This window comes from Callithrix jacchus, chromosome 18 (genome assembly GCF_049354715.1).
Source record: "Callithrix jacchus isolate 240 chromosome 18, calJac240_pri, whole genome shotgun sequence".
Lineage (NCBI taxonomy): Eukaryota > Metazoa > Chordata > Mammalia > Primates > Cebidae > Callithrix > Callithrix jacchus.
Window position 1 is genome coordinate 51,897,310 of NC_133519.1, and position 12,095 is coordinate 51,909,404.

General features: G+C 35.9%; 1 protein-coding gene and 1 pseudogene across 2 annotated transcripts in view; both read right to left on the reverse strand.

Moving 5' to 3' along the window:
• LOC118149120 (uncharacterized) overlaps positions 1–12,095 on the reverse strand; it is a 353,134-nt gene that overhangs the window by 287,542 nt on the left and 53,497 nt on the right. The window lies entirely within an intron of this gene.
• On the reverse strand, positions 3,547–6,762 carry LOC100395546 (26S proteasome non-ATPase regulatory subunit 1 pseudogene; annotated as a pseudogene).

Sequence of the window (12,095 nt, forward strand, 5' to 3'; positions counted from 1 at the left end):
CAATAACTAATAATAATGTATTATATATTTTAAAACTGTTTAAGATTAAATTGTAAATGTCTTCACCATAAAAGTTAATAAGTATGTGAGATAATGAATATGTTTAGTAGTTTGGTTGACTCAGTCCACAAAAAAACGCATATCAAAATATCACATTGTGCCTCAATATATAATTATTTGTCAATTAAAAGAAAATTTTTTAAAATACAAACAATCAGTCTTTCTCATTCACTACATTCAATATCTTAGACTTAATACCCTCTATTTGAAAGTAAGATTTATTTGGATTATGATTTGAGGTCTGTACTATTTCTGTCCTCTCTAGTATTTTTACACAAGCCTATACCTTAAATTTGTATTACAGGAAAGCATATCAGAATAATCAAGAGTTTAAGATGTTTAGAGATGAGTTCCAATGCCATGGAAATTCATAGTTATGAGAATAGGTGCTGAACTTAACCCTATGTAAGATAAACCTAGAAATTAACATTATGAGGAAAGATATATAGGAGCTAAAGAATTGTTCATTTCTGTGACTGTAACTGGATCCTGAACAGCAAAATAATGGTTCTTATCAGTAATCTGGCTCTATCTAAGGACTCTTTCAACATTTTATAATTTATGTTATAGATAGCTATAAACTCTTAAGTTAAACTATATTTTGTTAATTTTCCTATTGGATAATAAAAAAAGAAGATACATGACATAATGGTAAGAAGAATTACAACTCCATTATATAAATAATTTTTCCAACTATACTAAAGAAGCTATTGTCTTCTGAGATTTGGGGTTGAATGAATGTCAATGTGCAAACTGCACATTTTGTTTTCCTTTAAATTCCGTAACTAATTAATTTCAGGAGAAATGCTATAGTTTGTTTCTGATGATGTTTAGTTCCCTTTCTCTTTTTGTTTGGTGATAGTTCAGTCTTTCTTCAATAACATTGAGTTAATTGTTCATAAAAATAAGTAAATCTGTATTTCTTTCATCACAGATTTCCTCCAAATTAAAAGCTAGTTGACCAGTTAAATAAAAATATCTCATTCAAATTGACTTAAAAAAGAATTACAACAAGCTATAATAAAAACAAAATGTAAGATCTAGGTGCAATGTTAAGTCACATCACACATTTTTGGAAATGTAGACTATAGATGCACAATGATAAATATTTTCATAAAGATTGAAAATAAATTAGCTGATTATTATTTAGATTACGAAAAAAGAAAGAACTTTTCTGGCTGGAGAAAGACTGCCCCTCTTGGGTCTAGCCAGTTCTTACACAGTAAAGGGGTCGGATGGAGCATGCCTTTGATGCGCAGTCCAGCCAATTCAGAAATGTACTTCCTTTATGTGACCACTATACCCCAGAACACAGTATTTCTTTGATTTCCTCATCTTTATGTTTTGCTATTTGTATAATGGCTCCAACTAAATATAAGAAATCCACAAGTACAGGATCAGACATTAAGCTTAAGCAAATTTTAATTACATTGATATTTCATATATTTTTGGTATGTTCTGAATCTCCAGTTATAAAGGGTAGAAAAGAAGAATTTACTAATCCTTTTAAAATAACAAGAAATTTTTACTACCTCCAAATAGAGGCAAAATTATTATGGCCACTGTTTTTTCTGAACATGAAAAGAAACTTTATCCTATCAATATTTTCTCTGGCTCTTATTATTCTTCCTCCATTATCACCCTTGAAAACCAGAGGAAGGCATCCATAACTTCACATGCTGACAATACAAACTTATGTGTGTTATTATATCTTACTTTTTTCTTCAAATAAGACTGAATATTTTACCCCAAAAATGTCCAAAACATTAATATAGTTTTATAATCATGTTAGTAAATAAAAAACTAAAATATTCATATATTGATAATTTATAAAACCTATTCACAGGTCTTTTTTTTAAGTTTGTAATTGTAAAAAATACTTATACATTTTTCTCTCTACAATACGCTGGCCGAATAGAACCTCCAGAAGTGACTAAAACAGACAAGAATATTGTATAAAGATAACTTTGAACCTTGCGAGTACAGAGCTAAAGAGCTCTTTTATTCTTTACCAGCTTTTCTCCATAGGAGAGATCCACATGCTATGTTCTGCATGACGTTATGAATATGCTGCTGGAAGCAATTTGCTAAAGGGTTACATGTGTTTGATTTTGCAAAATAGAACACAGAAATAGTAAAATTTACATCTATTTCTGTTGTCAGTCACCAAAATGTGCAGGACTATTTTTATATTTTTAAATTTTTCTTTTAATATTATTTATAGTTAAAGCACCAATCAAGTTATCTCCTCATCAAACTGTGAGGGGACAAACAAACCCAAAATATTTAGAGATTTATAAGCAAGAAAAATACAGCAGCCAGAGCCAGGCTGTTCACTATCAATCTTTTAGAAAATGCCTTCCCCACTCTGTATATTTCCATCTATTTCTCTAATGAGCCTATGTCTGAATTTCTGGAGCTCTCAGTGTTGCATAAACAGACGTTCAAGATTTACTTATTCTTAACGTATTAAACATAGCTATACTTAAATTTCTATTAATGCACTGACATGATTAAAATGTTTGAAATAAGACATAACTATTTAATATTTCATTAGATGATGTTCTGCTCTGAAATTTTAAAAAATATATACACATTTAAGATAATTGAATAAAACTGTCTTAGATCAGACATCAAACGGGTAATATAACATTTTGGTCGTCATACACAGAAAAATATTCAGAAATGTTTTTATTTTGCCTGAACTGACCATAGTAACTAGATCTTTGGATATTACAACACAAGGACTATATTATAGTAACAGGTATTGTATGATAAATGCTTTCTTAATATTGAATAGCTTGGTTTCCTCACAAGTTATCTTTAACATGTTAAATAGTCTTCACAATAATAAATAAATAAATACAATTACTAATTTTTCAGAGCTTTCTATTATGTGTAAAGTTTATTTTTAGGTTAATGAATTACTTTGCTGATAATTATTGTGGAAAGTGATCTTGAGAACAACTGAATAAAGTCCTATGTCAGGTTAAGAGAGAGGACACAAATAGGGCTGCCCCCCCCAAGACCAGCTCCCTATGCCAATGCTCTATGTACTTTTTTTTTTGTTTTCACATTGAATAAATATCATATTTTACTAGAAATAAAATATGTCTTTAAAAATGTAACCAATGAAGCAACTGCATTTTATACAGAACAAATAAATAATTTTGAAGAAAGATGAACAGGCCAATCTCCTAAGTTTATAATACCTAGCTCCATTTGTTCTGGTGTACCAACCTTTATGACGATGCCCTGAATGTAATTCATTCTGAAAATTAATATCCTGAAGAATCCAAATGACCAAAAACAGGCAAAGTGGCGATACAGAAAATCTCATCCAAAAAACTTTTTCAGGCTTAATTCGGGTAAGAGCTGGAATGTTATGGCATTCTAAATTTAGGAGAAATATTGTGTGTGTGTGTGTGTGGGGGGGGGAGGATTAGATATATTTATTAAAAACCCAGGCTGAAAAACAAAGGTCTCGTCCATCTGGAGATCTTATATTTATTTGAAAACCAAGTTCTGTGAAAGAGCACACTAAATAGTTATATATCTTCTCTTCAACCAAAGACTTGAAGACAAGGTTCTTCAGGTCAGCGCAGAGGCAACAATACATGCATTGAATAGCAGTTCTCAGCACAAATTTCCTCATAAGCATTTCCAATATGAGCCTGAACAATCTTCTTCTTCAGATAAGCAAATGAGATCCTCTGGTCCTTAATCATCAATATACTCAAATGGTTCTGGGGGTTCTGGCTCTTGTTCCTCCTCCTCAATTTTTGGGCCATGTGCTGCCACAGGTTCCACCAGCTCCTCAATGTCTTCACTGGTATCCTTCAGAATGATGATGCCTCCAATAGAGAGTGGTTTGAAAGGCTGGTATCTACAGGTCTCTGGCATGGTTAGGACCTTAAGCTGGGCAGGCATAACTCAGGCTGGGTTATCCAATAACTGGAAGTTTGGCTCAGGTTCCTTTTTCTTCTCTTTTTCTTCCTTTTTCTCTGCCTCATCCACTTCCATTTTCTCCTCCTCCTTTTTTTCCTTTTCTTTTTCCTTCTTTTTAGCCTTGGCAGTTATAGATAACACAGCAGTAGAAACCTTTTCCTTTTCTTTTTCTTTCGGTACTTCCAGAGGGGCAGGATATGCAAATGTGGATGGTTTACAGTTTGATTTATACTGAACTTTCGGCATCTTTAAGTCCTTGTTAAGGCCAGTGACACAGGTAGGGGTATAAGCCAATGACAGGAAGTGTGAAAGAGGAAACCAGAACCAGAACTGGGTAAATACAAGGACGCCAACCACAGAAGGCATATGAGTATGCCCAGTCCTGGACTGTAAGGAGATTGTGACATTATGACCACCTGCATCTAGTATGCCCTGGGCCAGAATAGCGCCAAACTTGGCCATGACATCATCGTGCTTATCATTGATGACTTTGGAATACAAAAATCACCTTTGGACAAGTGATTTCAGTCTGCTGGATCATGATGAGAGCTGAAGCTATGAGTGCCCCTTGCCTCACGTAGTTCACAGGGTCATTTGTCATTGGTTCTAGCAAATTAATGGCTTCCTTGTTTCCTGTACCAGCACAGCAGATCCCCAAGGCCATTGCAGCTCCATAGCGCACATGAGGGTTGTAACTCTCTGACAACAAAGAGACAACATTTGGGCACTGTTCAGGGGTCCTGAATAGAATGAACCCAAGTGATTCTACGGCTGCCCTCCTGACATCATCATTAACATCACTTACAGCAACATGTAGCAGGCGTCGAATTGCTTTGTTGTTACCAGAGCCACAATAAGCCATGGCTACAGTATACATTCCAGATCTTCGAAGAATTGGGTCCTTGTCACGACAGAGAGACTCAATGAGAGCATCAGCCTCTTCCATCCTCCCATACATTATTAATGCAATGCCAACTGCAAGACCACGCAGAATCTTCTCATGTTGAATTTCTTGTGCATAACCAACCATGTCCTCAATAGCCTGGGCATTTTTAGATCCCAACATAACCAAACCTAGGGCCAGGCCAGCTGCTTCCCCTGTCACAGCATCATCCTGATAAAGGTTTGTTTTTAGCAAATCATAAACATCTTGACGTGCAGTTCCCATGGCTGCCAAACCAAGGCCCAGACTGCCACCATGTCTAACAATATCATTGCTGGCATTTTTAAACTGATTAAGCAGATAGTCAATTATATCACCACCATGATTGGCATGAATAAGACCCAATGCATAGAGACCTCCACCTTCCTGATAGGCTGATCCTGGAGAATTGTCCTTGGGAAGGTATGTTGCCATTAACTGTAATGCTTCTTTCTCATGACCCTTATGAATTACACCCAAACTGGCTGTAGCAGTAAATTTTGCCCAGTTAGTGGCTCTGGCCAACCACTCCAAGTTATCTCTAAGAAACTGGTCACTGGTTGTCCCACAGTGCATAAAAGAGTTTGCTATAACAGTTGCTGTGTGACATACAGAATTCCGTACTGCATCCTTTGTGTTTTTTAGAATCATGAGGTCTGTATTATTGTTTCGTATTAAGAACTGCAGATGTAACTATAGCCATTTCACCACTTAAAATTTTAATCATTTTCAAAGTCTGGTCCTTGGGCTCTGGACTCGCTTCTGGTGTCTTTCCTACAAGTGCACTGCCTGTCTTTTCTTCTGTTTCCATCGAGTCACTGTCTTTCTCTGATCCTGGAACAGTACCGGTATTGGTGGATCCAGGCACAGAAGCAATAGGAGTGCCAACGGTTCGAAGATTCTGGATTACAGATGACAAAAACTCCTGGCTAGCACTTTCATACAAATCAAAACAAATCTGATATGCCATCAGGAGGTTATCTTCCTTTACCAGTTTCTCAAAGATATCACTCACAGCCTGAGGATCATCTAAGAAAATTAAGCACTGACAAACATTGATGAAATCAGGTTTCTCCAAGTTCATGTAGATTTTAACTAGAACTCTTAGTACTTTATTCCGAAACTGTTTATTCTGCATTAAAGACATGCAGAGCTTAAGGCTATAAGCTAACATTCCTGGGACATCATTCAACTCCAGTATAGTCTTCTCAAAGACATCTAGTCTTCGTGTCTCCAGAGCGATGCCAATAGCCTGTTTATACTTGTGATCATCTAGACATCGCTGAAACATTTTATTCACAATGCCTTCCAATCTCTGGTCAATTGGTTTTTTTTCTCCTTCAGGCAAATCTGCATTTTCCACACATTGTTTGGTGTAGTGATCAATGCATTTTGCAGACAGCTGATAATTACCTATAATAGTCTCCACATATTCAGAGTTATCACTGACATTGAAGAGATCCCCTGCTCCAAGAGCATAATTCAGAGACTCCTCAAAAGCCCCCAGGTGATAAAATACTTTAGATGCCACTAAGGCTACAAACTGTTGACTCCGGAAACCTTCATCTTCGTATAAAACCTCTATTTTGTCTACAGACTCAGAAATTTCTGCCCAGAAGTCATTAACAACTGCATTCAATTTGTGTAGTGCAAATTCCTTAAGCTGTGGTTCATCTTCATCCAGAAGAGAAATAATTCCAGCGGCCGAGGTGATCATGGCTGTGCCCCTCACTCGCCGGTCAGCTCACTTGCAGTTCCAGCCGCGCCTTGTATCTGTCAGCTCAGGGCCCACTCACTCTGCCGCGCCTCCTTGCTCCCCGGGTGCGCTGCTCAGTCCGAGAAATATTTTTATACCTCTGAGCAAGGAATAGATATTTGGGTTCAGGAAATGTCTCTGAGATGTTCAATGAAGAAGATATACTGAGCAGGCTTAAGACATTCTCCACCACTCTTCTTAGAAAGCAAAAGTCCTGTATAAATTATAACATTCAAAAGTAATCTCCAGCTACTAAGATTAGAATGGAGTCTGAAACTACAGGTTACCTCTCTTTGGTTTCATTCTCTAGCACACTGACATGTATACAGCACATGAGTAAACAAATATTTGTGGATAAGTAATGAAGAGACACTGTTTCCTCTTTGATAATGGGTGTAGGACGAAGAAAAAGAACAAAATGGAGCCTCACGTATTTTTCTGCTCTTTTACTCTCTATAACATTCTATAAATTATTACAGTTTTCCACAGCTAAAAATAGAGTGCATTGACCAATATATTAATATCCATTTGCGCCATTATTTTAAAATTTAACTAAGTTTGAGGAAAGTGGTTATTTAATTAAATCCTAATAATGTTTATATTTTCTGGGCTTATTCTCTTCCCTTACAAAAATCTTAAGAAAAAAAATCTATCTACCTTCAAGTAAGGAGAATTTTAATCCACATTTCTAATATCCGGTCACATTCCAGCATTAATTGCTTTATCTCCAAACTAATGAGCTAATTTGCATTTTTTACAAAAAGTACTTGCTGTCAAAACATTCATATGAAACTGAAATTGAATCAATCTTCCGGGTATGTGTTCTCATGCTCCTAAACATCTGGTTGTTTTGAAACTGCAGGGTGTTTGAAATAACATTTTAGTATTCTTCTGAAGTATTTTGTATAAACTTTTGGGGTCAAAGGACTGTTTGGCAATAGATGATAGCTATCAGCCTAATTGCCTGGGGAAAATTGCTTATTCACACACTTGCAAGGTTTTGCATGCAATTTCAGACTAACGTCATTTGAAGTCTGTCCATAATCTCAAGGCTAATTATCCATGATCTTGAAGTTTACCATTTTATAGTCAATATTTTTGGATGGGTTATTTTGATGATATCAAAGTTCTATCTCCACAGTTCCTTGTATTCCAATCACTGTAAGTATCTGTAAAGCATCATATATTTAAGAATGTTCTCGTGTCATTATTTGCTTAATATCTACCTTCTCTATTAATGCGCTCCCTGAGGTGAAGGATTGTTAATTTTGCTCGTCAATTTACAATCAGCACATAAGACATTTCATAGCCTGGCAGAGTGGCTGTTAAACTAACCACATGTATTAGTCTACTCTCACAAGGCTATAAAGAACTACCCAAGACTGGGTAATTTATAAAGAAAAGAGGTTTAATTGCCTCACAGTGTTACAGGCTGTACGTGGCCGGGGAGGCCTCAGGAAACTGACAATATGGCGAAGGCCAAGGGGGAGCCACACGTCCTACGTGGCAGGAGCCGAAGGAAGAGAGAGCTAAGGAGGCGCTACAGACTTTTGAACTCTATCATGGGACAGTTGGGCCAAACCGTTAGAAGTCATGCCTGTGATCCAATCACCTCCCTCCAGACTCCGCCTCCAACATCTAGGATTACAATTCAACATGAAATTTGGGTGGGAACAGAAAGCCAACTCATGTCACCAAGCTTATGACTGAGTCATTTATCCAAAGTTGAGAAGCATTTTAGGCATCATTTTCAATGTAGGAAAAAAAACCTCTCTTTCTCAATACACTTTTTTAAGCTAAGTCTTATATCTATCCAAAAATATTAGCTATTATTCAAATTCTGGTTTTGAGAATATGAAGAATAAACAAATTACAGGTTTAAAGAGGATATACATTTTTATAAAAATGTTCAGATTTAAGAATTCAGATGAATACACTGCCTCTGGGTATAGTAGATTAACGTTGCCTATCCAGAAAGCACCTAGCTACATTATCACATAAGAGGAAAGCTCCCCAATCCAAATACAGGTTAATTAAGGTTGTTTTTCGCATTTGAAATAATGCATTACTCCTTCCTTCTTGACATAGTTCCTTCACTTGACTTCTTGTATCTTACATCTTTGCTGCTTTTTCCTCTTACCCATGACCAGTGTTAATGTTGAAATGCATCACAACTCAGTTCTTATTCTTTTTCTCTTCTTGTTTACACTGACTGTTTTGGTGATTTCTTCCCACCCAAGAGTCTTTAATAATAATTACATGCAAACAAATCCAAAATGTATATGTAAATAATCAAGATACAAATGTAATGTGTTCAAAATTAAATTCCTGATTTTGTCCTAGTTTCCCTCATTCTCATCCATTCTCTCTCTTAGTGGTAACTCCATTAGGCCATAAATCTTGGATTATTCCAGGACTATTCTTAACTTATAACTTATACCCTAAAATGTATGCCTGTTGCATCATGGAAAAACTATTGCTTCTACCTTTATAATATATCCAGAATTAAATGCCTTTCATTGACTCCCATAATCTCTAACTTGGATTGCTAGAATGAGTAGTTTCCTGCCTTATCTCAGAAAGCTTGCTCTTAATACTGGAGACAAACTCATTATTTTAAAACAGAAATAACATGATGCCATCCCATTACTTTAATCCTGCGTAACTTAAATAAATGTCAAACATATCTAAACAATGGCTATAAATCCCCACATTACATGTCATCCCACCACCTCTCTGAATGCTTTTTTACTTTTAAAAGTTTGTGGAGAACTTAAATGTTTAACACTACAATTATTTTGTTTCTAAAGTATTTTTGTTTATTTAAATAATTAACATAAATATATCCTTGGCATAACAAAAAATGGAAAACATAGCATTTTCCAAAAATTAGCACATTCTTTTTGGAGTCAGTACTAGCTTTGTCAAATGTGAAGCTCAAGGGATGATAGAGAATCTTTGTCACTTTTTTAGGGGGATTCCCAAGTGGTCCTTGAGTGGAAAGATATTGCACGGAGTCTTCTGTCATTTAATTGATTAACAAAATTTGTCAAATATCATTTTCTCTTTTCCATCGTCAGTGCTTTATGGGCTTAATGATAGATAATGGCTTATGTTATGGGTTAAATTGTATTCTCTAGAAAGATATGTGGAGATCCTTTGCAGATATACTTGAGGTGTACATGTATGTTATAAAGAGCTTATTCAGGAATAGGTGGATCCTTAATGTGACTAGTTTCTTTGTAAGAAGAGGCACAGAAAAAAGGACAGTTGTGCACACAGCAGAAATGGCACCTGGTAACATAGGCAGAAATTGAAGAGCTGGATCTACAAGCCAAAGATCATCAAGGATTGCCAGCCAAGCCCAAAGCGTAGAAAAAGGCACGGAAATGATCATCACCTATAGCCTTCTGAGGGCATGGCAATACCAATTATTGATTTTAGACACCCAGCCTCCAGAACTATTGCATAATTTTTGCTGTTTTGAGCCACAAATTTGTAGTAATTTGTCAAGGCAGCCCAAAGAAAATATTGAAGTTTTCTGGACTGAAAGGGTCATTTCCCTTCAAGATTATAAGTAAATGCATGATTTTCTTGTTAGAACCTTTATATTGTAGACTACTTTTAGGTGGACTGGTACACTAAGTGCATAATCACCAAACCTATATTATGTAAACTCTGAAGCTTTAACAGTTGACAGTGTTTTTTAAAAGACATGGGCTCTTATTAAGCATGTAACCAAATATTGGCTGATAACTCACCACCAACTTACTAATCAACAAAACACACATAACTACAAAGGGAGAAGAAACATTTATGCTCAACCTATTCAAAATTTGCACAGATTCTTTGTGAAAATCAAATTTTCAGATGATCATTAGAATTATTAAGTTCACGACAGCAACAAGAATGAAAATTGACAATAGGGCCTAATTAAACTAAAGACCTTCTGTCTTTAGTATAATTAGGAAACCAGCAGGGGAGTAAATGAACAACCTACAGAATGAGAGAAAATTTGCAAACTGCATCTGACAAAGATCTGATATCCAGAATCTATAAAGAACTTAAGTAATTCAACAAATCAAAGGCAAATAACTTCATCAGACAGAGGCAAGAAAGGCGAAAGTGCTTGAAAGAAGACATATAAGCACAAGCAAACATGAACAAGTGCTCGACATCATGAATCATCAGAGAAGTGCAACTCACAACTACAATGAGACACCATTTTACACCAGTCACAATGGCTATTAATACTATGTCAAAAAACAACAGGTGCTGGTGAGGCTGTGGAGAAAAGAAAATGCTTATACACTGTTAGAGGAAATATAAATTGATACAGCCACTGTAGAAAGCATTTTGGAGATTTCTCAGAGAACTTCAATGGAACCAACATTTGACCCATTGCTGGATATATATCCAAAAGAAAATAAATCATCCTACCAAAAAGACACATGCACTTCTATGTTGATTACTGTACTATTCACAATAGCAAAGATATGGAATCATCCTAGGTGCTCATCAATACTGGACTGGATAAAGTAAATGCGATACATATAAGCCATGGAATACTATAGACCCATAAAAAGAATGAGATCAGGTACTTTCAGCAACATGGATGCAGCTGGAAGCCATTATCCTCTATGAATTAATGCAGAAACAGAAAATCAAGTATCATTTGTTCTCACTGATCATAAGGAGCTGAACATTGGCTACTCACGGTCATAAAGATGTCAACAATAGACAGTGGAGATGACTAGAGGGAAGGAGAAGGGAAAGGGGAAAGTGCAGAAAAACTACCTAATGGTACTATCCTCAGTACCTGGATGACAGGATGATTCATATCCCAAACCTCAGCATTATGTAGTGTGCACATTCATGAAACCTGTACATGTATACATGCTTGTATATATATATATGTATGTATGTATATATGCATAGTGAGAGAGAGAGAGAGAATATATCTTTCTTACATTTGTGAATATACAGTCTTATAAAATATCTATGAGAGGGAGACCCCAAACTGGAAACAGCATCTACATCTGAGAAGGAGAGACGGTGGCTGCAGGTTAAGAAGGACTCAATTTTTACTATGTATTTTTATACTTTTAAAATTTTATATTTTGTGCAAAATGGGAATAAAAAAAGAGTTATCAATGCTGCTTCTTTCATATGACAAGGGCCTCTTCTGAAGTATGCCCAGAGTGTTATGGGGCCCCAGAGGAAGAACACCTCATCTGAGTGGGTAGGAAGGTGTAAGATCCAATCATCCTAGGTTGCCAAAGAATGTTGGCTCTTGAGCTGAGTTTTGCAGGATGAGCAGATATGAGTTAGGTAAACTAGTGTTTTCTGTTCCAAGAAGCCAATGGAAGTTGGGGAACTGCATACGATTTACTATATTTTGTTGAATGT